The sequence below is a fragment of the Amia ocellicauda genome, chromosome 4 (genome assembly GCF_036373705.1).
Source record: "Amia ocellicauda isolate fAmiCal2 chromosome 4, fAmiCal2.hap1, whole genome shotgun sequence".
NCBI lineage: Eukaryota > Metazoa > Chordata > Actinopteri > Amiiformes > Amiidae > Amia > Amia ocellicauda.
Genome location: NC_089853.1, coordinates 31,829,474 through 31,857,191, shown reverse-complemented (window position 1 = coordinate 31,857,191; position 27,718 = coordinate 31,829,474). Strand labels below are relative to the sequence as shown.

At 40.7% G+C, this 27,718-nt stretch overlaps 1 protein-coding gene and 1 long non-coding RNA gene across 3 annotated transcripts in view; one reads left to right on the top strand and one right to left on the bottom strand.

The window, feature by feature from the left end:
- The window catches only part of sema4ba (sema domain, immunoglobulin domain (Ig), transmembrane domain (TM) and short cytoplasmic domain, (semaphorin) 4Ba), a 57,264-nt gene extending 54,894 nt beyond the window's left edge, over positions 1–2,370 (bottom strand). Inside the window, exon 1 of one of the 2 annotated variants that reach the window (XM_066701897.1) lies at positions 2,125–2,370. The gene's annotated coding sequence lies outside the window, so the exon portion shown is untranslated. The remainder of the gene's footprint in view (positions 1–2,124) is intronic. The other variant, XM_066701896.1, reaches the window with a different exon arrangement.
- LOC136748285 (uncharacterized) lies at positions 1,395–27,502 on the top strand. The gene is made up of 3 exons (XR_010816574.1): positions 1,395–1,756; positions 3,386–3,524; positions 25,651–27,502. It is a non-coding gene; the product is annotated as an uncharacterized LOC136748285 (long non-coding RNA).
- Positions 27,503–27,718: the final 216 nt, after the last annotated feature.

The following is a 27,718-nucleotide window of genomic DNA, read 5'->3' as shown; positions in this document are numbered from 1 at the left end:
AGTTACAGATAGGCATCTCCCAACAGCCTTGTCTTTCGTATAGTACAGGCAGAGTGGGTAACCGATCCAATCTGAGCACACTTAACATTCCATACTTCACCCTCAGAGGAACATACGTAGCTTAACTATGAGCTGCAATTACACAAACAACAGGCATCGGGTAGAAATATTGCATTAGCCAATAAACAACAACAATAACAGAAGAATCTGAGAAATGTTCATACCCTAGGGATATGATGGCTGGAATTGGAAACGTGGTTGTAGGAAAGAAAAAAGAAAATAACATGATGGCATATGAGATACTTCCCAGCCATATTTCCTACATTTTCCTTTTTTTCCTGGCTACATCACTAATCAGTAACAGGTTGCACAATTCACATGCCGTTCTCCACAGTAGCACAGTGGTGTTTTTTTTATGCTGCCCTTTACAATCCGAATGCACAGAGCTGTGTATGTCTTAATATTCTACTGCAAAAGTAGAACAACTAATTTTGTACCTGACAACTCAAAAATAACTTTTATAGAAGCACACATCTCTGTGAAACTGAATGATGGCACAAATTAATAAAAACAGCAATGTGCCACGACATCCCTGTATAGCCAACCAAACAATCGGCTGAACATTGTCAAGGCGCCGGTCCAGAGGATTCTGATGCCAGCTGTTGTTTTAAATGGATCAGACTCAAAGAAAACACAGGGACAGGTTTATCAGCAAGCCAGGCTAACCTCTCCCCCTGCTATGGGAGAGAAATCTCGAAAAATACTGCCTGCTGAGCAGAGCAAATTATTTTAACAGAGCAGACTGGTGACTGGCTCCTTCCTATTCTTTATTCAAGCTGTTGCATGAAGATTATGACATAGCCCTGTTTTTGATTTGCTTTTTCAGTGCAGGTTCTGCAGCTAAATTCAAGGTCTGTTTTGCAACTTAGTTCTGTTGGCAAGTGGGATTATTTCCCTCCAGCACTTGCTCAGTTAACATTGACAATTTACCCAAGTTGTACAATGTATCCAGATGCCCTCGATTAGGTTGCAACAGTCTCAGATGGCCCATTGTTTTTTTATTGCAATGCACACTCAAACCTTGAAGCTACACTGTGGAATAGCAATTGCCATTTAAAAAGTTTATATTTACAGGACTGGAATTTATGAACCTCCAACACTGATAAGCAGGGACCCCAAACTATAAAATAGTCAAAAGTCAAGCTTACAAAATGTGAGCATCTAGCACTCTTACTGCCGAATCTTTAATAGCAGCTCAATATTAGTCACTGACAGACAGAGGCGATGCTGATTGTGTGCCTATAAACAATCACGCATCTGTCCATCTCCCATAAAGCAGCAGAAACAGTGCTGACAGTGGCTCTGCACGGTGTGAGGAGCGCGCAGGCGCAGGCGCAGGCGCAGGCGCTGCAGACATCACGCACCCGGCCGCGCGCAGCGCCGCAGCTCGAGACTTCACGCACCGATACACGCGCAGCCCCTCGCCATCCCGCACGCTGAGCCACGCAAGAGGGGCGGCTTTCACAAACCAGCATCTATCAACCGCGCATTTGCGTCACAAATTCAAACCAAAACCTTCAAAGCAATTACCGTGAAGATCAACCAGTTTCTGGTGTATAGAGTTATTGCCGGACTGCTGTCAATAAAGCATGGTCAGCAGCATAGTCCCAATAGTCTGCAATACAATTCAAACAGCACCGCAAGGCTTGGGGTTCAGTATCCGTCAGCAGCCGGGCAGCACGTCACCGCACACACGGTAAGTCACCGGCCTCGGCAAGACTAGTATCGCTTATCTGCTCGGAGGGGCACAGTTACAGGTTACAGCGCAATGAACTCCCCGCTCCGCTTCCCAGCTCAGCCCTCTCTCCCCCGGGGTCGTAATTACCCCCTCGCCCTTTGCTCCCACACACAGATAAGGCGAGTAGGACCCAGGCTGTGCACTTTCACTGCCAGGTCCACCTTTCTCGGGGAAACGCAACTAAAAATAGTTCAAGAGTGGGGAACAGGAGTGAAGGCGCATAGGCGGTTAACATGCGTAGCTCGGGCTGAATCCAACACAAACATGCCAGCACTAAGAACAATCATAATAGACAGGGCTATGATAGCCGAACCGCACGGACGCACCGTAGCAATGCAGCCGTAAACCAGCTCCACGCGAAGCGTTTCTCCACTTACGTTCTTTCAAGATCCCCAGCACTTCCAGTAAACGACTTCCAAATTAAAAGCAAGTTTGTTTCCTTTAAGAAAAACACACCAGAAAAGCGTGCTCAATGTATCAGTGATATCCAATTGAACGTTGCGGAACAACAGCAGTGGACTTTACTCTCGTCGGTTGCTTCCAAAGTCTGCATTGATCCACAGACACACATGTTCTGGTATGATCTTACTACACAGCCCTGCGTCACCCCGCCCCGCACAGCCCCGCCCCGCACAGCCCCGCGTCACCCCGCCCAGCCCCGCATAGCCCAGCCCCGCATAGCCCGGCCCGGCCCGGCGGAGAGGAGAGGAGAGCAGAGCAGCGCTAACCTACAGTCCGACACCGTGGCTGCCATTGAACACCGCCGCTGTGTCTGAACTTTCTATGACTCAGTGTAGACCATAGCGCTCATCTCTGAACTGGATACATTGTGCTTCAACATAATTAGGTTATATCTGTCACATTCAAACAATATTTCATTTTCTGAGAACAAACACACAATCACAACGATATATACAGATATTATTACATCGTTTTTGGTTTGTTTTTAAACCCCAAATGACAAAGAAAGAAAAATATACTTTCACAAAATAGGTTTCAATTTTAAAAATCTATTTTTATCCTCAGTAGCTGACTTTCGTTTACAATCTGTGCCTTATTTACATTCCATCTTTAATTTAATTTAAAATTGAGTACATTTATATCAGGCAAAACAAAATAATAAAAAGAACAAAAATACAGCTGTATGTATGTATGTATTTATTTTTGAATTAATTGTTAGTCTTTGCCATTATCTGGAATTTATTTAATTATTTTTTAAAAGCAGTATTACATTATTGATTGATAAAATAATGAATACAAGAGCTTTATTTCCATATTCTCAATTTTTCTGTCAATGAGTATGTGTGTTTTGCATTGCTTTCCTTCTCCTTTTTACTTTACATCAAAGGTGAACCAAAAAAGAAGTTTGCTTTCCAACCAAAGCTAAGTCACATGAATTTATTCATGTGAATGAGTTTATATTCAACTGAAGCTGACAAACAAAACCAACCTAAACAATAGAAATAATAAAAGGCAAGTGTTCTTTCATCTGCCCTCAAAAACACACTCGCCTCTGGATCAACTTGAAGAACAGGAGCGTTATTGAGTAACAACTAAACACAACACCCCCTTTTCTTTATCCCGAAGGAGCTCGTCGACCTCAGAAGACAAGAGGTGAAACTAGACAGTGACAACTCAAGCTTTGAGAGGCTTCTCAAGTCACAGACACTGACTGCTCTGCAGGACGACTACCCTCCCAACAAAACAGAGTTTGTGGTCAGCACAGGTATTATTCAGAAAGCAGTTTCTATTTGAACACTCATGTAGAACAGTGTTTTCTTAGAATCAATAGAGAATAAAAATAACATAAATACCTCCCTGTATATCTCTCTCTCTTTTTGGGTTAATATAAAGCTCAGATAGCTCATTCTGCATTTCACATAGAACAAGTTCAGGGGTGTTGCAGAGTGAGAGATAGGTGAGTCTTTCAGGGGGAAATTATGACTGACACAACACTAATCACGCATGTACATTAAATCACTGCCTGGAGGAAGATTGAGTCAGCTTTTTGTATTTCCCCTTGATTTAAAACACTAACTTATGCAATTTCCAGTAGTGTTGAGAAATATAAAGTGAGACATGTGGTAATTGAGGAAATATAAACACACAGTCAAGAAAAAAAGAGAACATGATCCAATAACAGCACACCTTCATAAAGTAATAATAGGATTCTGCATTGGGAATGTTGTTAAATTCGGATTTCAGCTGATAGTAATTGCAGACTTTATATATTAAAGTCAAGTAACGTGTATATATATATATATGTATGTGTATATATATATATATATATATATATATATATATATATATATATATATATGATGACATTATAGCTGATTTAATGTACATGCTTGATTAGTGTTGTGTCAGTCATAATATCCCACTGTAAGACTTATCTCTCACTCTGCAACACCCCTAAACTTGTTAAAAAACCTAGAAGACAACCTCATAAAAGATGGGTTGATGAAATCATAAACCTTACAGGCGTGACATGGAAAAGAGAAATCTATATATACAAGCAAGTGGAAACATCTTGGGGAGGCCTTCATCCAGCAATGGATCGATATTGGCTGATGGTGAAATATATATATATATATATGGATAAATGGAGCATATGTATTCTGGCTGAGCCTCTCTCTTTGTCTCTGTCTTTCTCTCTCTTTATATATAGGAACAAAGACAGAGGCTCAGCCAGAATACATATGATCCGTTTAATGTAACACACCTATAAAAGGGCTGAGCTGAAAGAGCAGAAATTCTGGTTCTTAAAAAACAAGACAGAAAATGGAACAAAACATACACATACAATAAATCACAACAATACACCACAGAGACTTTAATGACATATTTTACAATACCATCAGAAATCTGGGCAGAGTCTTTGCAATATGTTTTAGCAAATGCAGTGCGATTCTGCACTGTGCTGTACTGTGCTCACACTTTACTTTGATTAACAGCTGTTGGCAATTAGAGAGGGCAGACAAATGTATATCATATAATAAATAGCAGATACCAAACCAACCTGTATCACTATCTGTTTATGTTGGACGGCTTGTAGCAGATATTCCCGATATATCTGATACAATTTAAGAGAGGTTCACTCTCTCTATTTATTTATTTTAATGGAGAATGGTGAAGCCTCAAGCATATTCCATTTAAAACATTGCTGATTTAAAAATACAATAGAAGATTAGTTGGACGATAATAAGAAAGGCACTCTTTAAAGGGACACCTCGACATGTGTTTGAATATATATAGCGGGGGCCTTTTAGGGGATGCGGAGGGAATGCCAGGTTAGAGGTGTCAGGATAAAGAATGCCATCCATACAGTTTAACCCGGAATAGGGTATGAGTTTCGCATTCCTTGGGTCAGGATCCAAAGAAGGGGCAGCGCAGGGACAACCAGCACCCAGCCCACGTCTTGTGTCCCAACATCGGCCTCCCAGCCATGGCTTGGGGCCACCAGAGCGCATTGGAAAGGCCGGCGTTCCTTGGTCACAGTGACCGAGTCCTTTGTGTGGGGGCAAACTGGGGAGAGCTTTGACATAAACCCACCACACAATTGGGAACAAAGGACAGTGTCCAGCACAAAGGGGTATTATAGGAGATTATGAGGCACTCAGTGGTAAGTAAGACAACTGATTTAAAAATCTCATGTAATCCCCTTGTACACTTTTGCCTCGGTGCTGTGCAGAAATAAATAAGGTGGAGTGGCTGCTGGGAAGACTGCACACACTGGACAAGGTTAATAACTGCTTAATAAGCCAATACACTTTGGAAAGGGAGCCGGTAGCAATATTTACAATGGGCAACCACGGTATTACCAGGCATATAGTGTAGTAAAGCACAGAGCAAGTATTGTGAAGCTTATTTAGGATTGGTTAAAAAAAATAAAAAACGTGATAGAACATAGTTAAGAGTCCAGAAGCTCAGGTGAAGCAAGATACAGTAGATTGCATACGTATTCACCCCCCAAGGATTTTTGGACATTTTGTAGTGTTACTGATGAGACCAAAAGTGAACTTTTTGTCCTAAATGCTAAACGCTATGTGTGGTGCAAAGGCAACACTGCTCATCTCCCTGAGAACACCATTCCCACAGTAAAACATGGTGGTGGCAGCATCAAGCTATGGGGATGCCTTTCATCGGCAGGAACTGGAAAACTTGTCAGGATTGAGGGTCAGATGGATGGAGCCAAATATAGGAAAAGACTCTAACTGTAACTGCTGCCAAAGGTGGCTCTACCAAGTATTGACTCGGGGGGTGAATACTTATGCAACTGACATATTTCAGTTTTTTGTTTTCTTTAAATCACTTTTGTCTCACAATTAAAAAAAAAAATCAGAATCCCAATGAAATCAATTTCAGTTCCAGATTGTAACACTACAAAATGTCCAAAAGTCCTTTGGGGGTGAATACTTATGCAATCTACTGTAAAAGTGTAGGGAAAATGAGAAGAAAGTGATAAATTAGCAAGCAAGTTCACTGTGGTCAACTTTTGTTTGAGCCGCATCTGGCAAAGATCTTGATGAAGAGGATTACAAAGCCTTATCTAGAAACAATTCAGGATGGATGTTTCAATTGCTCCAGTAATGGCACCACGAAGAGAGGGTTTTATAGAGTACTGAGACTATGGAATTCAATGTGCATTTGGTCATTATAAGTCGCTGGCTGTACAGTTTTCATTTAAACTATTTTTGTCTCCGGGCAGTGCCTCATTTACAGTCTTTAGTCTTACAGCAACAGAGCCTTTGGAATCTGGTAACTAAGGGTTACAGGCCCTTGAGCAGGCCAACTGTGTTTTGAAGGTTTCAGGCTGCTTAAAAAAACATTCTGGCCTCTGTGTGTGATATGGACCGATGCAAATGCAGCAAGGGAGAATTCTCCCCAAATCAAATCCTAGGAACCTTTCAGAACTTTAATCAGCACCCAAGCAAAGTAAATAAATAATGCTTCATGTTTTATTAAATGCAGGGCACTCAAGAGAAAATCCCATGCTGCTCAGCAGACTTACTGACAGATTAATACATATACATTTATTATAAACATTGTGCAAACTTTTGCACTGGGATAAGACCCCCTGATTGGTTTATTAGCTTTTGGAGAAAGTAGATAATGATGTTGTTGTTGTTGTTTTTTATAGGTAAAATACATTGTTTGAGGTAGAAAAAGCAAATAGCCTAAGTAAGTATTTGACCCCTTCGACTTAGTACTTGGTGGCAAAACCCTTGTTGGCAATTACAGAGGTCAGACGTTTCTTGTAGTTGGCCACCAGGTTTGCACACATCTCAGGAGGGATTTTGTCCCACTCCTCTTTGCAGATCCTCTCCAAGTCATTAAGGTTTCGAGGCTGACGTTTGGCAACTCGAACCTTCAGCTCCGTCCACAGATTTTCTATGGGATTAAGGTCTGGAGACTGGCTAGGCCACTCCAGGACCTTAATGTGCTTCTTCTTGTGCCACTCCTTTGTTGCCTTGGCTGTGTGTTTTGGGTCATTGTCATGCTGGAATCCCCATCCACGACCCATTTTCAATGCCCTGGCTGAGGGAAGGAGGTTCTCACCCAAGATTTGACGGTACATGGCCCCGTCCATCGTCCCTTTGATGCGGTGCAGTTGTCCTGTCCCCTTAGCAGAAAAACACCCCCAAAGCATAATGTATCCACCTCCATGTTTGACGGTGGGGATGGTGTTCTTGGGGTCATTCCTCCTCCTCCAAACACGTCGAGTTGAGTTGATGCCAAAGAGCTCGATTTTGGTCTCATCTGACCACAACACTTTCACCCAGTTCTCCTCTGAATCATTCAGATGTTCATTGGCAAACTTCAGACGGGCCTGTACATGTGCTTTCTTGAGCAGGGGGACCTTGGGGGCGCTGCAGGATTTCAGTCCTTCACGGCGTAGTCTGTTACCAATTGTTTTCTTGGTGACTATGGTCCCAGCTGCCTTGAGATCATTAACAAGATCCTCCCGTGTAGTTCTGGGCTGATTCCTCACCGTTCTTATGATCATTGAAACTCCACGAGGTGAGATCTTGCATGGAGCCCCAGACCGAGGGAGACTGACCGTTATTTTGCGTTTCTTCTATTTGCGAATAATCGCACCAACTGTTGTGACCTTCTCACCAAGCTGCTTGGCGATGGTCTTGTAGCCCATTCCAGCCTTGTGTAGGTCTACAATCTTGTCCCTGACATCCTTGGACAGCTCTTTGGTCTTGGCCATGGTGGAGAGTTTGGAATCTGATTGATTGATTGCTTCTGTGGACAGGTGTCTTTTATACAGGTAACGAGCTGAGATTAGGAGCACTCCCTTTAAGAGAGTGCTCCTAATCTCAGCTCGTTACCTGTATAAAAGACACCTGGGAGCCAGAAATCTTGCTGATTGATAGGGGATCAAATACTTATTTCACTCATTAACATGCAAATCAATTTATAACTTTTTTGAAATGAGTTTTTCTGGATTTTTTTGTTGCTATTCTGTCTCTCACTGTTAAAATACACCTACCATTAAAATTATAGACTGATCATTTCTTTGTCAGTGGGCAAACATACAAAATCAGCAGGGGATCAAATACTTTTTTCCCCTCACTGTATACAGCAAACATCCAAAACAGTGGTAAATAATAAGAAAGATAACAGTGCACATTTCAAATATTTTCTTTTGAAGAGCAAAATCCAAATTTGCTACAATTTAATTATTTGTTTCTTCACTTGTCCTCATCTTTGTCCAAGCCCTAATTATATTCTGCTCCATTTTCATCTTCTATCTGGTGATTTCATGAGTGATGTAACCTCACTCAGTTATAGACGGGTGAACAGAGGTCAATCCTCTTTCCGTGCAGTAATATGTAATCTGGAAAGGGTTAAACTAAAAGGCCTCCAATTCACACTGTGCATCCTCCCAGAGGACGCCTACAAGAAGAGTTTTCATTGCTCAGTCCAGTAATCCCTTAAAACTGCAGAGCTGGATTAATTTCCCAGACAGATTGTAGTAAACTTTGAAAAAAAGTCAAACACCTGACAGGCTTCTGATGTGCTTAGTTCTTACACAACAAGTCAATTTCTACACAAACAGTCACGCATCTTGAAGACAAGATCAATGTCCTGCCTCTGAGCTAAGATCAAAACCACTTCCTATAATTCTGTTTACCCAGCTCTCTCATAGTTTCTTATAACTGAGAGAAGCTACCGCCAATCTTTGAACAGCATCAAAGTGGAGCGATATCTGGTATTTTAAAACATCCCTTAGCATTGGAGTGATTTATGGCAGCTTCATTTTTGGAGCTCTACACTTTAGCTGGTTTTAACCTTGAAAATAATTAAAGCAATGCACAATTCTGTAAAACTCTGAGAAAACTATGTGCTGTCTTGTGCCTTTTTTAATTACAGAATTGTTAATCATAATTCTTTATAAAACACAAAACGGAACCCCCCAAGAAAGTTTAACTCAGAACGCACATCACATAAGCACATTAATTTAATCACATTAATTTGCCATTAAAAGGGCAAAGGCTGATGCTTGGTTTACTGTTGTGCCATTAGTAACATGGAACTCACATTTTTCCTGATAGATCCATTCATTTTCTTGCTCTATTCATTATGTTGTCTTGCTGTTACCCAAAGCTCTTTGAATCAGTTAACTCTAATAGCTGCTTAAAAGTTTGACAGTGTTCAGCCAGTCACTTAAAGGCTTTTACCATTGGAGTATTTATTCATAATCTATTAAAATGCAAATTGAGTCCCAACACAGAATCAATTCTCCAATGAGTTACTAATTAGCTACTCAGTGTTAATGAGGGTCTTTTTTGTTACATTTTAGTTATTTAGTTTTCCTGCTTGCTGCTTAAATTGAGTTGGCCAGCAAGCAGAAATCCAATCATTGCTCTCAACTAAAATGATAGGGAATATGATTTTTACAAAACGCAAATCAAATATAAGCAAGTGTTTCAAGAAGATTTCAAAAGACAAGCAAAGGCTACATTATGACTGCATTTTATCACTTAAATGAAACCTATTAAACTGCAAAATTGGCTGTTTTGAATTACTTTCAAAAATACAACCAGGTCACATTAATGTAATGGATGTTAAAAACCAAACTGAACAGAAATGGCACTATCTTAACGGACTTCCAAATGAAATTTAAGTACCTGCATACTGTGATGTCATCAACACGCTGGACAGTGCTTTGTTAATACACTATAGTGACAAAAGTGAAAATGCAAAAACAGTCAATCCATCTAATAGCACAGTACAAATACAAAGTCTCTTCCAGATTCGCAATATCAGTTTTTCCCAGAAGTCTTCTATGGGATGGAAGTCAGGCATCTGTGCAGGCTAACAATAATGTTGCTAACACAATTTGCCAAACCAAAGTAACTAAAGTATTACCCTTTCAGCTTTGAGACCCAGAGCATAATCGTGTTGGTAGAAGATCAAGGTGTTACTTTCCACCAATTCTGGCAGTATACTGTTGTCCAAAACATTACACTGGCCCATCATAAGAGAGAACAAAACTGACGATTGTAGGTAACTTTATGTTGAATAAACTGGAACAGTAATACATTTTTATAAATTAAGAGCTGAAACAAAAAGACCAGGTTGGTACTGTAATGCAAATTTAAGGTGATAGATTATGGTGTAGTAAAACAGACAACTTGCTGTTCCAGGTAATGCTGACAGGGGACTCAAGTACCAAGTACTTAGCTGGTTACTTCCAAGGGATGCCCTTAAACAATGGACCTGGTCATTAACTTTTACTTGACACTTTTGGCATCTATTCTCATGCTAGTATAGGATAATACTCCCTGAATTGTAAGAAGTGGCCAAACATTTTCACTTCAATGGGAATCGACACAAGACAAATGTAGCATTTAAAAAATGTCCCTGCTTTTATGATCCATTATGTTCAAATACCCATATGCTTGTTTGCCCAGGCCTTGATACGAATTGCTAAGCATGTTTTCCCAACTCATCAGATCCCTAGACATTTCCCATTTAAAATCCAAGTCTTGTAACACACAGAGGCAGCTTACGTTGTAACGGTTTATCGGCACTAACAAGAACAGGAAGATACCCATCCTTCCTGGAGTCTAAAAGTATATTTATTGTAATCATCTGTAATTCAGTTTAAACTAAAAGAAAAAAAAAATGCATTTTCTGAAGTTTAAGAATTGATTTGCTAATCACTGTGAAACAGTATGGACTGGATATGCGGGACGGGCAGTCCACAGCTGTCAGATTATCCTTTTATTTATATATATATTTGAAAAATAAAAAAGTCTGTGTTTATTAGCCTGCAAAGTTTCGAAAAACACACCTTAAACGTTCGGATTTAGTTTCACTTGTGAAAAAGCGACACAACACAAAGAGGCTCCCTTCCCTTGTGCCTTTGTAAACTAACGTAAATATTGTTTTCATTTTTTATCTCCTCCTTTATTCAATATTTTCAGGGTTAATAAGTGAAGGTTATGACTGTGGAAAAGTACAGAACGACAATGCTTTACTAATCCTGATTCAGAGGTCTGAGGCCGCACCTCGCAAATTCGGAAGCCACGGGGAGTGCAGTCAAGATTCAATGCAAATCTATTTACGGTTGTATTTTGATGCAGGCCTTACTGGGTTGAGAGATGGTGGACTGGCCATGCAGACAAGAGGTCAGAGCCTGGGGAAGGACACTGTATGCATGAGAAGGAGCTGTGGTTCATAGAAGAAATATAATGATGACTGAGGGCTTGAGCTTTTCGTGCAGACGGCTAGTGGTGATGACACTTGACAGATAAGTCACTTCCTCTGTTCTACTGAACCCGCAGCATGTGCTTTTCTTTTAAGCTCCCCTGCAGAGTGACTAATTGCTTTTGCAAGGGCCTGGCAGACACTATACTGATACGTGTGGTAAACGCACAGTTCAGACCACTATGGCAAAGCAATACCCCTCCCAACCCCCACATCCACTCTATCCTCACAAGATTCATGACAAAGGTGTCTGATGAAAGACCAGCATCCTTCAGCATGTTTAAACCAGAGAAATGTAGGCCTGTATGTGAAGTGGAAAGATTTCTTTATTAAAAACCCCATGAGTCATTCCAGTTCTCACCTCATCTGACTTGTTTCCCTGTACTGCAGCTTCTCTGCATATTGTATGCTAAAATTCAAACCGTAGCTGCTCACAATATATTTTTTTAAATGTGGGCACGCCCTTTCCCCGGAAACCTCTCAATAGATGGCCAGAGGAATACAGTTCCATCCCTCCCACAGGCTGTGAGGGAAAACTGCATCTCTGGCATTGCTCTTCCCGACTCATCGTTCCAGTTAATCCCATGTTCATGTTCTATGGGATTGGCATCAGGACCCCTTTCTCTTTCTGTTCTGTGTTACAAATTGAACGGTATGGTTAGATAAACTAGTTCTTAAAAATCTTTTTGTGACCAGCTTCTTATTATGCCCCTTTTGGAAAACACGCTGCTACCCTCCATATCATAGATAACAGAGCCAGGCTCTCTTCTTCTGTCTTGCTCCCTTGACAGCACGCAACAGACTGCTTGTTCCATGCTACAGCGATAAATAATTATACAGACAATACAGTTGTCAACCTAAATCTTCTCCTGCACAGTAAATGATGACAAATACAGCAGGATTTGGTGTAATTAATGTTCCCTGTCGCCAACTGTAAAAAGGAAACGGGAGGCAATACACTGCGGGTGCTACTGGATTTAAATGTAATTAATGTGAAAATTACATTTAAAACATAAAACTTGTGCTACAACAGCAAAAGTGCTGGGACAACAAAAACACCAAATAAAAAAAGGAGGCTGTTCCTATTGTCTTTAACAGAGTGCAGGCCCATTCGTGGTCTTAATGATAGTTGCAGACCTCTGAAAGACACCTTCTGATGGACAGCAGTAGATACAGTGGACTAGAGAATACTGTACCTTTCTTCCTTCAGCACACATCCTAGTGCAGACACTTTCTATTGCCTCTGCAGTGTCTTCTTGATTCACTGATCAAGTACGAGGTTGTCATTGGGATAGAGGTTAGGCCTCTGCACAGGCCTCCAGCGCTGTCCTGCTTGAACCACCGTGATGCAATCCATGCTTTGTGACAATGTAGTGTCGTCATGTGTGTTTTGACCTGCAGAAGAGGCTTCACCAGCAAATGCCATCAATGTTGGTAGAACACAATATGCAATGGAGGTCATGGTGCCCATAACAAGAAACAAATAGCAAGGTTCAAGAAATGAATTAAAATACTGAGATTTGAAGGGTCAGTGAGGGGAGAACCTGCCTCTGATTGCAGCAGCTGCTTCTGAACAATCTGATTTTCATATACAGTGAGGGAAAAAAGTATTTGATCCCTGCTGATTTTGTACGTTTGCCCACTGACAAAGAAATGATCAGTCTATAATTTTAATGGTAGGTGTATTTTAACAGTGAGAGACAGAATAACAACAAAAAAATCCAGAAAAACGCATTTCAAAAAAGTTATAAATTGATTTGCATGTTAATGAGGGAAATAAGTATTTGACCCCTTCGACTTAGTACTTGGTGGCAAAACCCTTGTTGGCAATTACAGAGGTCAGACGTTTCTTGTAGTTGGCCACCAGGTTTGCACACATCTCAGGAGGGATTTTGTCCCACTCCTCTTTGCAGATCCTCTCCAAGTCATTAAGGTTTCGAGGCTGACGTTTGGCAACTCGAACCTTCATCTCCGTCCACAGATTTTTTTTGGGATTAAAGTCTGGAGACTGGCTAGGCCACTCCAGGACCTTAATGTGCTTCTTCTTGAGCCACTCCTTTGTTGCCTTGGCTGTGTGTTTTGGGTCATTGTCATGCTGGAATACCCATCCACGACCCATTTTCAATGCCCTGGCTGAGGGAAGGAGGTTCTCACCCAAGATTTGACAGTACATGGCCCCGTCCATCGTCCCTTTGATGCGGTGCAGTTGTCCTGTCCCCTTAGCAGAAAAACACCCCCAAAGCATAATGTTTCCACCTCCATGTTTGACGGTGGGGATGGTGTTCTTGGGGTCATTCCTCCTCCTACAAACACGGCGAGTTGAGTTGATGCCAAAGAGCTCGATTTTGGTCTCATCTGACCACAACACTTTCACCCAGTTCTCCTCTGAATCATTCAGATTTTCATTGGCAAACTTCAGACGGGCCTGTACATGTGCTTTCTTGAGCAGGGGTACCTTGCGGGCGCTGCAGGATTTCAGTCCTTCACGGCGTAGTCTGTTACCAATTGTTTTCTTGGTGACTATGGTCCCAGCTGCCTTGAGATCATTAACAAGATCCTCCCGTGTAGTTCTGGGCTGATTCCTCACCGTTCTCATGATCATTGAAACTCCACGAGGTGAGATCTTGCATGGAGCCCCAGACCGAGGGAGACTGACAGTTATTTTGTGTTTCTTCTATTTGCGAATAATCGCACCAACTGTTGTGACCTTCTCACCAAGCTGCTTGGCGATGGTCTTGTAGCCCATTCCAGCCTTGTGTAGGTCTACAATCTTGTCCCTGACAACCTTGGACAGCTCTTTGGTCTTGGCCATGGTGGAGAGTTTGGAATCTGATTGATTGATTGCTTCTGTGGACAGGTGTCTTTTATACAGGTAACGAGCTGAGATTAGGAGCAGTCCCTTTAAGAGAGTGCTCCTAATCTCAGCTCGTTACCTGTATAAAAGACACCTGGGAGCCGAAAATCTTGCCGATTGATAGGGGATCAAATACTTATTTCCCTCATTAACATGCAAATCAATTTATAACTTTTTTGAAATGCGTTTTTCTGGATTTTTTTGTTGTTATTCTGTCTCCCACTGTTAAAATACACCTACCATTAAAATTATAGACTGATCATTTCTTTTTCAGTGGGCAAACGTACAAAATCAGCAGGGGATCAAATACTTTTTTCCCTCACTGTATATAGGATTTACACACGCATATAAATACACACACACACACACACACACACACACGCATGCACCACACACACACAAGGGCTTTAAAATAAAAGGCTAATTAACTCTGACTAGAGATAAATTACCACTTGCTTCTTTTTTACTGCACATATCTCATTTGCATTGTTTCACAGGTTAGAGGCAAGAAACAGGATTACCAATCTTGGAAGAAAAAAGGACTTAGGACATTCAATTCAATTATTATTATTAAAACACTTTAAAACCACTAAAGAGAGTACAAGACAAGGGTTGAGGTTGTATTGTTTATCTTAATGATTTTCCTGTTAAAGTGCAAAACTGGTTTGGCAGCCTTAGCTAAGCCCACGATGGACAAAACCATAAGTGTATTAAATATGAAATCACTGCACAAGAGGCTGACACACTTCAGTCACTTCCAAACAATACTGGGCTGATCACATCACCCACACAGTCATGTGGCATACACAACAAAATATGTATGAAACTTTGAAATAATTGGTCACTTTTCTTTGCATTTCAAAGAAGAAATATATTCCTAGTCTTGTCACACTCAGAAAGGTTCAAGGAACTCTTAATTTTTAGTCTTGATCAGAGAAGACTGCAAGGAAATTAGTCTCAAGTGTTCAGGTATAAAGCAAGGATCCCAGGACATGAGTGGAAACTAAGCCCAGCTGCGTTTAGGGACTGAAAATTGGAGGCACTCTTTAAAAAGGGAGTCGTAATCATTATTGTGGGCTTCTGTAACAAACAGCTTTGTGCTATTGGAGCCATTTCTCTGGCATCCTTGAAGGGATAGGTATGTTGAGATTAGCAACCAAAGGCACAATATGGCACAGATTTCTTATGCCCTTTCTTAAGTCCTTATCTGCTACTCAGATTGAAAAAGAAAGATAAATTCTTCATGGTTCTCAGAGATCACTGCAAGTAAGCTTTTGCAAGCATGGTTTTAGAATGCACAGTAATCCTCCCTTGTGCTGACCTGAGTAAAATGATATTGGCCATCAGCGATACTTCCAGGTATCACATGATTTCCATTTCCAATACCCTGGCTCACATGGAGTAAAGGAATTAGTTAAACAACATTTTAACATTAGAAGATCGGACATCAGATTCAAATTGTTTCTCAAGAATAACCTCAAAACACACAGCTTCAAAAAGGTGAGCAACCCACTCCTGCAAAAAAAACTGCTCCTTTGATTTAAGTCTAGGGAAAAGACGCGGACAATGAACACTGTTGCACTGTTGTATACTAGTACCCTTCAAATGCCCTGCTTCCTCGTTCTGAAGCGTATTTTGCATATAAACCGTTTTCAGGACGAAATGAATCTTGCAAGTCTTGTCTGGCAAAGTATATATTTCTATATTCCACTCAAGTCACACCTACACCCACTCTCTTTGTACTCAACTTGCCCATCCCCCACCTTTTGTTCCTTCCTTAATCAGATTCTTTTTTTTTAACCTACCAGCAGTATACAGAATGACTGTTCGGATCAAATTCCAATCAATTCTCATCTACTCTCATACAGTATGTGCTTGAAAATCACCACCCGTCTTCAGGAATAATAATAAGCAGGAAACTGAAGCAGCAATCAACAGTAAACCGCAACCACTTCTAATTATTGTTATAACGATGATGATGGTAATGATATTGACCACTTTTACTTCTGCTACTACTACTTACAGATGTCAGTGATGTCCAATGTACATACTCACAATCTGTACATACAGGGATCTGATCCAGGAAACATATTTCAAAACATTATTAGGACACCTAGTTTTAATTGCACCCTTACTAACACTCGACCTGTGCAATTTTAGATTTTGATTTCTAATTGGATTTAAAATATATCTATTTATGGCTAAGCCCTTCTATAACAGGATTATGCTCTATGCTTTCAGATTCTGATTCGCTATACTACTATGTAGGGAAAAAGCCCCTTCAGTGTTTCTCAGTCTCCTCAGTATCTGGTTAATTCCCTGAAACACCACAGCGTGTTTTCCCTTGTGTAAAGGTCTGAAATGAAGTTAGGCCCAAGATCAAGAAATGTGTGTGTTTTAGAGGCGGCGGTGAAAATAGTTATTGGTGTAGGGCGATGGCAGATCGCCAAATAGATGAGCATTCTGACCCAAAAATATACTGGCATGCTTCCTTCAAGGCATTGCTAGCTTCAGGCTGACATGGCTTTTCAAAGGTGAGGTAAAACTAACAGGCACTGACATACTCAAGAAATCACACAACAACAATGCATGTCATGGACATATTGTATTGCAAAGGAACACGATGAGCAGTGTAATCGTGTGAAAGACATGAAAAATGGAAGCCAAGTGACAAATTATGCTAAGCATCATAGGTCTGTATAAAAGACTGTGGCTTTAGATAGACAGAGCAGTTAGTGAAAGCACTACAGTGAGTAAGACGCATGTTGTTTCTTTCTTTCTCTTTCCTATTGACTCAATTTAAAACTAGATGTTTAGCATAACCTGAAATATTTATGACTGGATTCAGATATATGTATTGATTTTGTTTGCTACTATTTGGCAGAATTGCAGTGTGATATTACACACATATATATATATATATATATATATATATATATATATATATATATATATTTGTTTTAAGGGATAAGTATACACCTGAAGTATTGGCAGTTTTTGTTTGCTAGTAATTGGAATAGTTAGATCAGCCAATTTTCACTCCACACCTTTTCTGTCACAGCTGAGAAGGAAGCTTTAATCTGGGAATTCCATACAGCTGGCAAACAAGTCTCTCCTGGTGTCATTTTTAATTGGAGACGAGCACTGGTATAACACTTTCTTTCTTAAAATATTTTGTATTCAGTGTTACTCATTTCCAGAAACAGCCTTTCCTAAACGCCCTCTGTTTCAACACACGAGCTAAATGTGTGGAACGAGCAGATGTACACGCTGACAAAGTCATCCTGGAGAGAGACTGCAAGAGCCTCAGAGAGAAATAAACCCAGTCATTTCTCACAAGGCACCCAGACAATGGCCACTGAGCCTTCACCTTTGGCCTTGATTTTTTCTGTCTATTCAGCATTGTTATGGAGGAGGTGCGCACTGAATCAATCTGGCTCAAAGAAAAGACTACCTTTAACATCAGTTGAGGAGATTAACAGAGAAAATCAATGCCAAGACTCCATTGCCCAGCCTCAATCCTAACAGAATTAACTCACAATGACCCCCTCGCAACCCTTCCACACAACACCTGATATCGAACAACCAATCAAATCAAGACCTTGCTCTGCCAATCTGAACCTCAACTGTGAAGCCCTCAGGTGTTTAAAGCAGGGGGCCCCCTAGAACAGACACAAAGGCAATTACTTATAGTTGACAATAAATTAATTAATTCTAGGACAAACCACCAATAATTTGATATATATTTTACATCAAACTCTATTACCCAAGAGACTAGGTAAATTGTATTAAATTAGTCCTTTCTGTTTTACAGCTCCAGGTGACAGTGTCATTTTCATAGCTGCCCACCGTTTGTCTGACAAAGCATTCTTTATTTAACCCTGGCAACCATACGTAATAATTGTACTCCTGTTCCTCCAACATACAGATGCAATGTGCAGAGCCGTTTCCAGATGTCTGCTGTGTTTTATGCCCCCCCACACTCTCATAATCATTGACAAATAAGAGCATAATTAGCCCAACACTAGCAGTGGCTTTCTCCTTTTGCTTCAGCTGTAAACTCGCAGTGCATCTGTAGCTAATCAACCTAGCTTTGAATCTGCGTTAGCCTCCGCAGTGAAAAATGTACATTATAAAATGGATTTCCAGTGCAATGATTGATGCAAAAATGTACTGATCTTTCTCTAGTTCACCAGAAAAAGCGCTTTACCTAAATCAGTACAAATCCGACTGGTTAAGGGTGCTTTTATTCTTTATTCTTTTGCCTTCTATTGTTTGTATTAAAATAATGTAGTGAAGAATAAGTAACCTATCGTGTATATACACAATTGTTATGTAATACACAGTTACACAGATACACAGTTGTGTAATTAAACTCCGTAATTATTGATTCTGATGCTGGGATCCAAGCTGAGGCAAAAAGGGGCTTGGTAAATAAATAAATAAATAAATAAATAAATACACAAACAAACAAATATTAAACAAAAATAAATAGATTTACGGCAAACGCTTACAGTTTGAACTGTTATACCATGATAACTAACAGATTTAGATAATAAGCAATTAAGCAATATCAATCCAGCATTTACAAATATGAGTGCTGGAATTCTGCATATTAATCATCTTGCTATTGTTTTTTCTACTTGATTGAATTGGAAAACATAACTGAATTAATTAGTCATGACTACCTCCACATGTGAAGCAGACAAGGCATATAAAATATTTACATTGTAACAGACAAAGTAAAAACAGTTAGGCATGGCTACTACAGGGAATGTGCAGATATCCATGTGCTGGAAGTATCCTACAAAATTGTGAAAGAGCAGCAAAACAGGTACATCAAATAAAAGTGCCAATAGAACTTTATATATCTGTTACACTTACATTATTGCCACAAAACATGTAAAAACACCTACTTCACATATCTACCTCAACCGTAAAATGGGTAACTAACACCAGACACTTTAGTGTATCATAAAGAATAAATTACATCCATATTTTCCAAGCATTTGAAGACACCATCACTACCCTTCTGCACACACACACACACCCTGTTCCTATCTAGTTTAACAATACAGTACCTGCAGCAGTAAAGGAAAAGAGACAATGAAAAAGCAGTTCACTTCAATACCAGCTGGAAACTATTAAATGAACAGAAAAAATATTTTATATGTTGCATACATGTTTCAAACCACCATACAGTAGTTTGCTATATAAATTATGCATAGAAAGCATACTTTAAAACCTGAAAAATATTACCATGCAGCTAGTTTTAGAAAAATAAAATGCATACATAAATGTGAAAATCACCTTTTAGAACAGATAAGAAATCCAAGTGACACCCTGTTCAATCTATGAGCCAGTACAGGAATCCATCCCTTCCTCACCATGGTTACAGAGAACCTTACGACAAGCAGAGAGGGAGAGAGGGAGAGAGAGGGAGGGAGAGAGAGAGAGAGAGAGAGAGAGAGAGAGGGAGAGAGGGAGAGAGGGAGAGGGAGAGCAGCCACCACGGCAACAGAATTCCATCTATTGCTATGGCACCCAGTAGCCGAGCGACAAAAATCGCAACCTGAGGACGAATTCTACCAGCAGACCTTTTCTCTTCCTCCTAATGCCAGTGTAGGACACAACCCAGGTCCTTTTTGTTTTGCTTTTCTATATTTGTAAAGAATTCTTAAACTGGTGGAGAAGTGCTGCTATCCACAGAGAGGAAGCTCTTACCAGGTTTTCCAGGAGTTGCAAGTATAGTAGCAGACAGAAGCTGGAGAAGCACCGGGGCAGAGCAAGTGGAATCCCTGGAGATGCCCAGGCGTTAGCGAATACAACACATGCTGCAGACGGCAACCACCAGCGAATGGGGGGGGGGGGGTGGGAGGAGGAAAAAAAGGGGGAAAAAAAGCAGCAGAAGCATTGCTTCTGAGAGGCAGGCACATTACATCATGGGCTGCTCCCATTAAATGACTGGTGAGTGGTGGGCTGGGGAGAGGAGGGGGTCTCTTGTGAGTGAAGCCTGCTATTGCTCGCTTTGTCACAAGTGGGCTCGCCCAGCTGCACAGCCAGGGGTCTAACAGCAGCCAGCCTAAATTGGACCTCCATCGTGTTAGCCAAGACCTGTGTGCAGACACGTTAAATTCATCTGCAGCCATGAAAGTGTGTGAGATTGCAGTGTGACACCCTCATACATACATGCATATGCTTATATGGGTAAAGATAAATTAATGTGTAGATAGAGATGTAGATGTAGATATATATACTGTACACACACACACACACACACACACACACACATATATATTAGATATAATGTGACATGTGATGAATAAATTATCCTTCCTATTTAACATTTAAGTGTATTGTCCTGCTTACCACATTCATAATACTGATAAGTCTTATGGACTGAGCTTAGGCTGCCCAGCCACTGTCAGACTAAATCAACTTGTGTATATACATATACATATACATTTATATATACATATACAGATAGATATAAATACACACAAGAAGAACAACCCTGAATTGAACCCCAGCCTCCCATTCCAGAGTTCACTCCCACTGTAATGCACACCCTCTTTCTCAGTAGCCTGTAGCTTCACCCCAAGACCACTACAGTGCTCCACACAGAGCAGAGACCAGTGATGGGGTCCCCACCTCCTTTATGGATTCCCAGTCTATTTGCATTTCTCCCCACAGAACAGCTTCCCCAGCCCTCTTCCCAGGAGCTCTAGCTTTATTCAACAAGCTCTTGCATTAACGTACACAATGTTTCTTTGAATTAGCATTAAAAACAACAGTGGTATTTTGCAAAGGGCTTCATTTGGTTCCTTACTATCAAATCCGTTCTTAGTTTTTTTGACAGTAAAAATATGAACATAGCAGCTCAATATTTAGCTTTCAAAACACCTCAGAACAAACATACCATTTATTGATGAATACGCCATGAAGGTGAGAGTATGCATGTGTGTGCCTGTGTCTGTGGGGTAGGGGGTGACTTATTTGTACAGTGTAATACCCAAACTAAATATTTAATAGCAAGTCTGAGGTGGAGGAAAGATGTCAGCATGTTCCTTTGCTTTTGTGCACGGCTGCAGATTTGGACCACAGATCACACCACAGCACTGCAAAAACATGAGGAAAATACAGCAAATCCTGCCCCTCCACCCCTATGACAGTACTTCCCCTTTCCAGTCAATGTGACTGTCCCCACCTTTAGTCCTGAACTCCCAAGAGACAGACGACAGTCACTGAGCTCTCTGTGTGCTTCATCAGCTTCCCACACAATGATATAGAGAGGATGAGAGGCAGTGACTGAAAAAAAAGGATGTGATGCTGCCAGGTTTTAGATAGTGTTAAAAAATATATAAATGTGTGTGTATGTATATATATATATATATATATATATATATATATATACACACACACATCTATTTTCACAGCTCAGAATAACCATATTCCATTACCAGAGCACATTGGTAGACTTCAAACATGGCTGTTATTATCTGCAAATTGCAGGAAACATTGACACAGCGGGCCTTTTTTTTCCCATGTTTTTTTCTTCATTGCTGCATTGATCTCGCCTTGCTGCTATAGTTTGGGATTGGATCAATAGCACTTAAAAAAATTATAGAAAAGAAGGAAAACAGAACAAAAAACACACACAGATGAACGGACGGACACACACACACACTCACATGCACGTACACACACACGCGCACACACCTACACACACACACAAATTCTGTCCTCTCCTGCAATCCCTCATTAATTTTCAGCTCAGCAGAGTAAGTAGCTTTTTGCCTCCCAGCAGGACCTGCATTATCAGGTAGTAGTGTTCCACCCCCTCCTCCCTTTCAAACTCTTATCAGTCGGATTACACTTAAAGCCAGGCATTTTCAGTACAGGGGGAGATTCTTAATGAGCGATCTCATTTCTCAGAGAGCAACACCAGCGCCATGAAATAAAAGCAGGTGCTCCCCCAAAAAAGCACAACGCTGATTATAATTCCTCATCTGCTCACTTTATAATCTATTATTACATCCTTGATTAAGGCTTGTAAATCAGGTGTATGTATTACAATGACTGGAGTGCTGTGCAGTGGAAATGGGGAATTCGCTACACTTACCCATTAATAATCCACTGCTGTTGTGGTTGTTTTTTTTGGTTAGAATTTGTTTTTTTAACACTTTCTGTTCCATTTCTGTGTCCCTTTAAACTCCAGGAAGGAATTTTGAAAAGGATTGGACTGGAGATGAGATGAGGGTCTCTTCCCCCATCCCCCCACCTCTCCCAGCTTGATACTGTTGCAGTCGTGCTCTTAGAATGTGTTTAGAATACTGATCACTGCAAACAATATAGCATCCAAAGCTTTTAGTATGTGCTCAAGACTTCGTAGAGAATGAAGGATTCATCTTTTTTCCACTGCTGTCCATGTCCCATTCAGTATTCCAAGGCCATCTCCTGCCTGCTGTGGCTGTCCGAGCTCCCACTGGTGGGTTAAGACACAATTACATGTGGCAACTGTCACAACGGTCCCTCTCACTGTGTGGTAACGATGACAGGAGATGAACAATGCAACCCTACCAAGGTACTGCACTCTGCACAGGCCTGCCAGACATTTCTCCCTGTTGACACACCTTCCCACAATATAAACCTGTCTAAATGCTGTGTTGATTGAACTCCCATTGCCTCTTTGGTAACGTTGAATGACAGACTGGTTGGCTGCCCATAACGGACCAACAGCAAAGCTCTTAAATGGTATTTTAAAGCTACTGTATTCAAACTCAATGCAAACAAGTTGTCTTTAAAGAGGCCCATAATGTAGTTTAATTATATAGCAAGAACAGAATGCTAAGACCAATTTGAACTGAGGCTATGGTTGATGTATACAGCAGCAGAAAACAAAACAAAAAAAATGAGGATAAATATTTCTACAGGGATTCACAAAAAAATGCTTAACGTATTATAAATATGAAATGTGCAGTTAAACGATGAACATTTTTTTATCATGTTTAAAAAAACAAAAACAAAAAACTGATGTGCCTTTTGGCTTTGTTCATTGTAAGTAAGGAATTTAAAATATTTGAATGTGCACATACGTAAGATAATAACATAAAAGACGTTTATGTGTCCTGTACAGAATATGACAAATGTGATATTGGAAAAACAGAAGTACAGTCTATTGGTGACGGATGTGCATTTTCAGATATGAATGCCATTCCAGATGAATAGTGTTTAAATCCTCTAAGAGTGGAAGAGTACAGAGGCTCAGGAGGAGGGGTGACAAACAACGCAAACAAAAGACCCAAGTGACATGACCTGTGGGAGTACAGCACTTACGTATCAAGACACCAGTACACTGTGCCTCAGCAAAGGCCATTCAATGACATCCAACAAAAGAAGGGGAAGGAATCCACTGATGGCTTGGTATTTTCCACTTATATTTTCCAAAATGCTGTGTGTGATAAAAAAAAAAATGTCATACATGGATTCCAAGGAGAAGGAGATGGAAAAACACTGCTGTCATTGAAATGGGGGGATAATGGAATGAATTTTGTTTGAACAACATATAAATTCATAAACCATTCCTTGAATATTGTTTAAAGAGCAACAGACCGAGAGGGGAAAAAATACAAGTCTCCTAACGTCAGCCATATGAGAACCATTCCTCATATCTGCATGTTGTACGCATCACTGATTTGTATTATCCTGTTTTTTTGATTCACTATCCAATAGCCAAGCTTTTTTTCTTGCTTGTCTAATTTTTCACATACTCAACTTCATACACTCTGTGCATTTCATTTCAAAACAGCTCACAACCTACTAAGCATTTTCTTGCTTTCTAATGATTATTACTTTTTCAGGACAGTTATCCTCTGTGTGTTTAAAAAAATCACAACAAATAGCAATTTCAGTTCCCCCAGTGTGGTCAGCCTGGAGATGTGATGTTGCTTTCTTGTGTGCAGGCCGCAATCACGCGTCTCAGATCAGAAGGAAGCACGTAGGCCAGAGGTGAATGCTGCAGCCCTCACAGTTTATTTCGCAAAGCCGTATTAATTCGGGTCTCCTGCTGAGAGATCTCGGACCTGACCCCTCATTTCTGTATGTGAGACGGTGTGGCACGAGCGCATACTGTCTTCTCATGCTGAACACTCTGGGGACTTGTAACTGCCGCTGATGCATAAACATTAAAAGACACGAATCAGCACAGACTTACCGTTTCACGAAGAGGCAAAGAGTGAGAGCCCCGATCATCTTCACAGCTCCGTCATCTTCACAACGTGTCGGAGGAACCTGCAAAACACAGGCGAAAGGGGTGTTAATGAAGACACGCAGGAGTCGGGGAAGAGAGTTGCTGTGATTCCCCCACCCCCTAACAGGTACAGACAAGGAGGAGGAACACGGCCCGGCTCATATCTTAAGCCTGGCATCTGTTGCTGTCTCTTTAAACACCCTCTGATAGGATGAATTATTAACCAGCCCTAAAAGGACTAAACAGGATACCCTCAACTTAAAACAGTTTAATTGGATCCCCTGGCAAAGCACAAGGAGCGCTTGCTTCTGGAAATTTCGAACTGCAGTGCTGGCACGAGAAAAAGGAACAGACTGCTGCTCGATAGATTGCCCTGGAAAGCTCAAAATATACTATCCTGTAAGCACTCTCAACCATTTGCTTTTAATCACTGCACCTCACTTCCTCACCTGTCCATTAAAATCCTGCTGAATGTTGGTTAGGTTTCAGTGATCACAGAAAACAGACCCCATTTGCTGCCAAACAGGTCTTGTCATCACTTTGCTACAATTTCAGCAAAGGACATGGAGGCAAGAGGCAGGGAGCACTGACACCTGCAGTGTCCATCATAGATAGCACTACACTGCTAGTGAGCGCTGTGATTAGGTGCTGCATTAGCCCTCCCTACAGTTCTATAGCTCTGCTGTCTGAGCAGAGTCTGATGGTGCAGGCTGTGGAAGACATGTATCCTTCTGCGTCTCTCCCTTTTCAGTACAAGCAGCATACTGAACAAACTGAAAGAATATTCCATACATAACGACTGTAGAAAAGAAAGCCAATCAGAGCAACAGAAGAATAAATAAGGATGGAAATTAGCATTAGAATGCCTCCAAAAATGCATGATGTGTTCAGTATGCTCCAAATTAAATTACAGCTTTTTATGTATGTATGTATGTATGTATGTATGTATGTATGGTTGTATGTACTTATTTATTTATTTATTTATTTATTTATGGGTGACTTTTTGTTGTTTTCTTTCAGCAGCTGTGGTAATTACGGACAAGTGGGTTCGTTCAAAAACAAATGCTACAAGAAGAGATAAGACGGAAACATGGCAGCAATTATCAGGACTTGAACATTTTTACAGCTATAAATATATCTCCTGCAGCACTTCGCAAAGTTGCTCTGGATCCAGCTGAAAGGAAAGAGCCTGTATCAGCAACAGAAGATTCCCCGTTTACGTGGACAGCCAACTGTGCACTACAGTTAGCGAGGGCTGGCCTCAATTCTTTTAGTTAATGGGGAGCGGAAGAAGAATGAAGGGGAAAAAATGTAGTGTTCCTGCCATTTTCACTTGAACAGTAATGATGTAATTTATGCTAATAACATGCAAAGTCTATGCTGGTATATCAAATGTAATGTGTTCCAGTTTTTAAGACTACACAAATTATTGCCCTTGCTCAATGGCCTTACAGTTTAAATGACTACAGTCACAGACCTACACCAAACACAAGACACGTGTCAAGGCTCTAATGTTTTAAGTAAATGCTGGGCCTGAAGATCAGCGGGTACATTGAGGTCTCTGTGATCGGATCACAGCAACCCATGTTTCTAATCATTGAATACTGAAGAGCAGAACTTTTCCTAAAGTCACGAATAAGATGCTTAAATGATTATAAAATTTCACATCAAGAGCACAGTTCCATAAATGCTTCTAAAAAATATCAAACCTCACAGCTTGAACTTAATTTGCCATCTGTACTGTTAGGCGCATGCAACTGAATTGCAATGTTCTACCAAACCACATAAAAAAAAGTACAAGTTTCTTTGTTGGACTGCTTCGCCCACCTATCTCCTCGGTGATGTTAGCTCTTGAAATAAAATTCCCTCAAGAACATTTGCACTTCATGGACTGTTAGGTAGAATTAAATCATAAAAACCATTGGGTGGAGAAAGCAAAGGGAGATTTCTCAAAATAGCCTTAAAAAGAGCCATAAACCTTGAATGACAGTCACAGAGCTTCCAGATCAGATATATACACAGCATAATGTGCAGCAAATCCCTGGGTTCTGGCTAGACTGTCCACCATCCTGCTTAAAATAGCACCACTTGCAGGCTTGTATAAGAGCTAAATAATAGATATCTTAATGACATAGCATATCTTACGTCAACAGAAAGGTTCAGTTCCTCAGCTTTGAAAACCATAAAGCAATTAATTCTGTTGATTTGGCTGCAGATGAAGAACATCAAATGGTAACAAGCACTTTGGGTTGTCGACCAGCATGGCAAACAATCTGACGTGGACCAAGGCAATCCTGTCAGTTCCCATGGCTAGCTTTAACTACAGAGTGGAGTACAGCAGGATTCATTTATTAGGGTTTTGTCAGCAGAAGAAAAAAAATCAGGTCTTCAAAACCAGTTTTTCTTTGGACTAGCACACAAATTAATCTGCCTTAAGGTTTACAAGTGCGATCCTGCTTCCCCTTTCATTTCTATTGGAATGCAAATTAATCTTGTCTTACAAGCGGGCTGCAGTGAATTGGGCGAATCCAAACGCTGGGAACACTGACAGTTTGAACAAGGTTGTGCTCCCAAAGGGGTCTGCAATTTTCTTTGAAAGAACAGGGAGATATACCTCCCTTGTGGGAGGGAATGCCCAAATGAAGTTGTCCTACAGTTACCATGGACTGGTTGACGTAAAATCAGAAAAAATTATCCCTTTGAATGCATTTGGAGTGCAGTCTGCAGTCTGAATTGTCCTGTCGATTTTGTGTGTGTGTTTTTAAATTCTACCACTTTCAAAGTTGTGAAGGCTGCAATGTATAACAACACTTACAAGTAATTGTATTGTACCATCCATTTAATTACACAAAATAAAATAACACTCTCGATAACTGAGTCCGAATATGAGATCTCAGTGAAAATCCGAATGCTTGGAGTAGCATCTGTCAATGCAGATCATAATGAACAGAGCACAGTGAAAAGCCACACACGTGCGATGGAGGCCTGTATGCATGTTTTATTCCTTTTCCGTAATTATCCATTTATTAAGCGGAGGGGGTGCGGTTCCCAGTTGCTACTGCCACTGACAGAGAAGGACAGTTTTTGC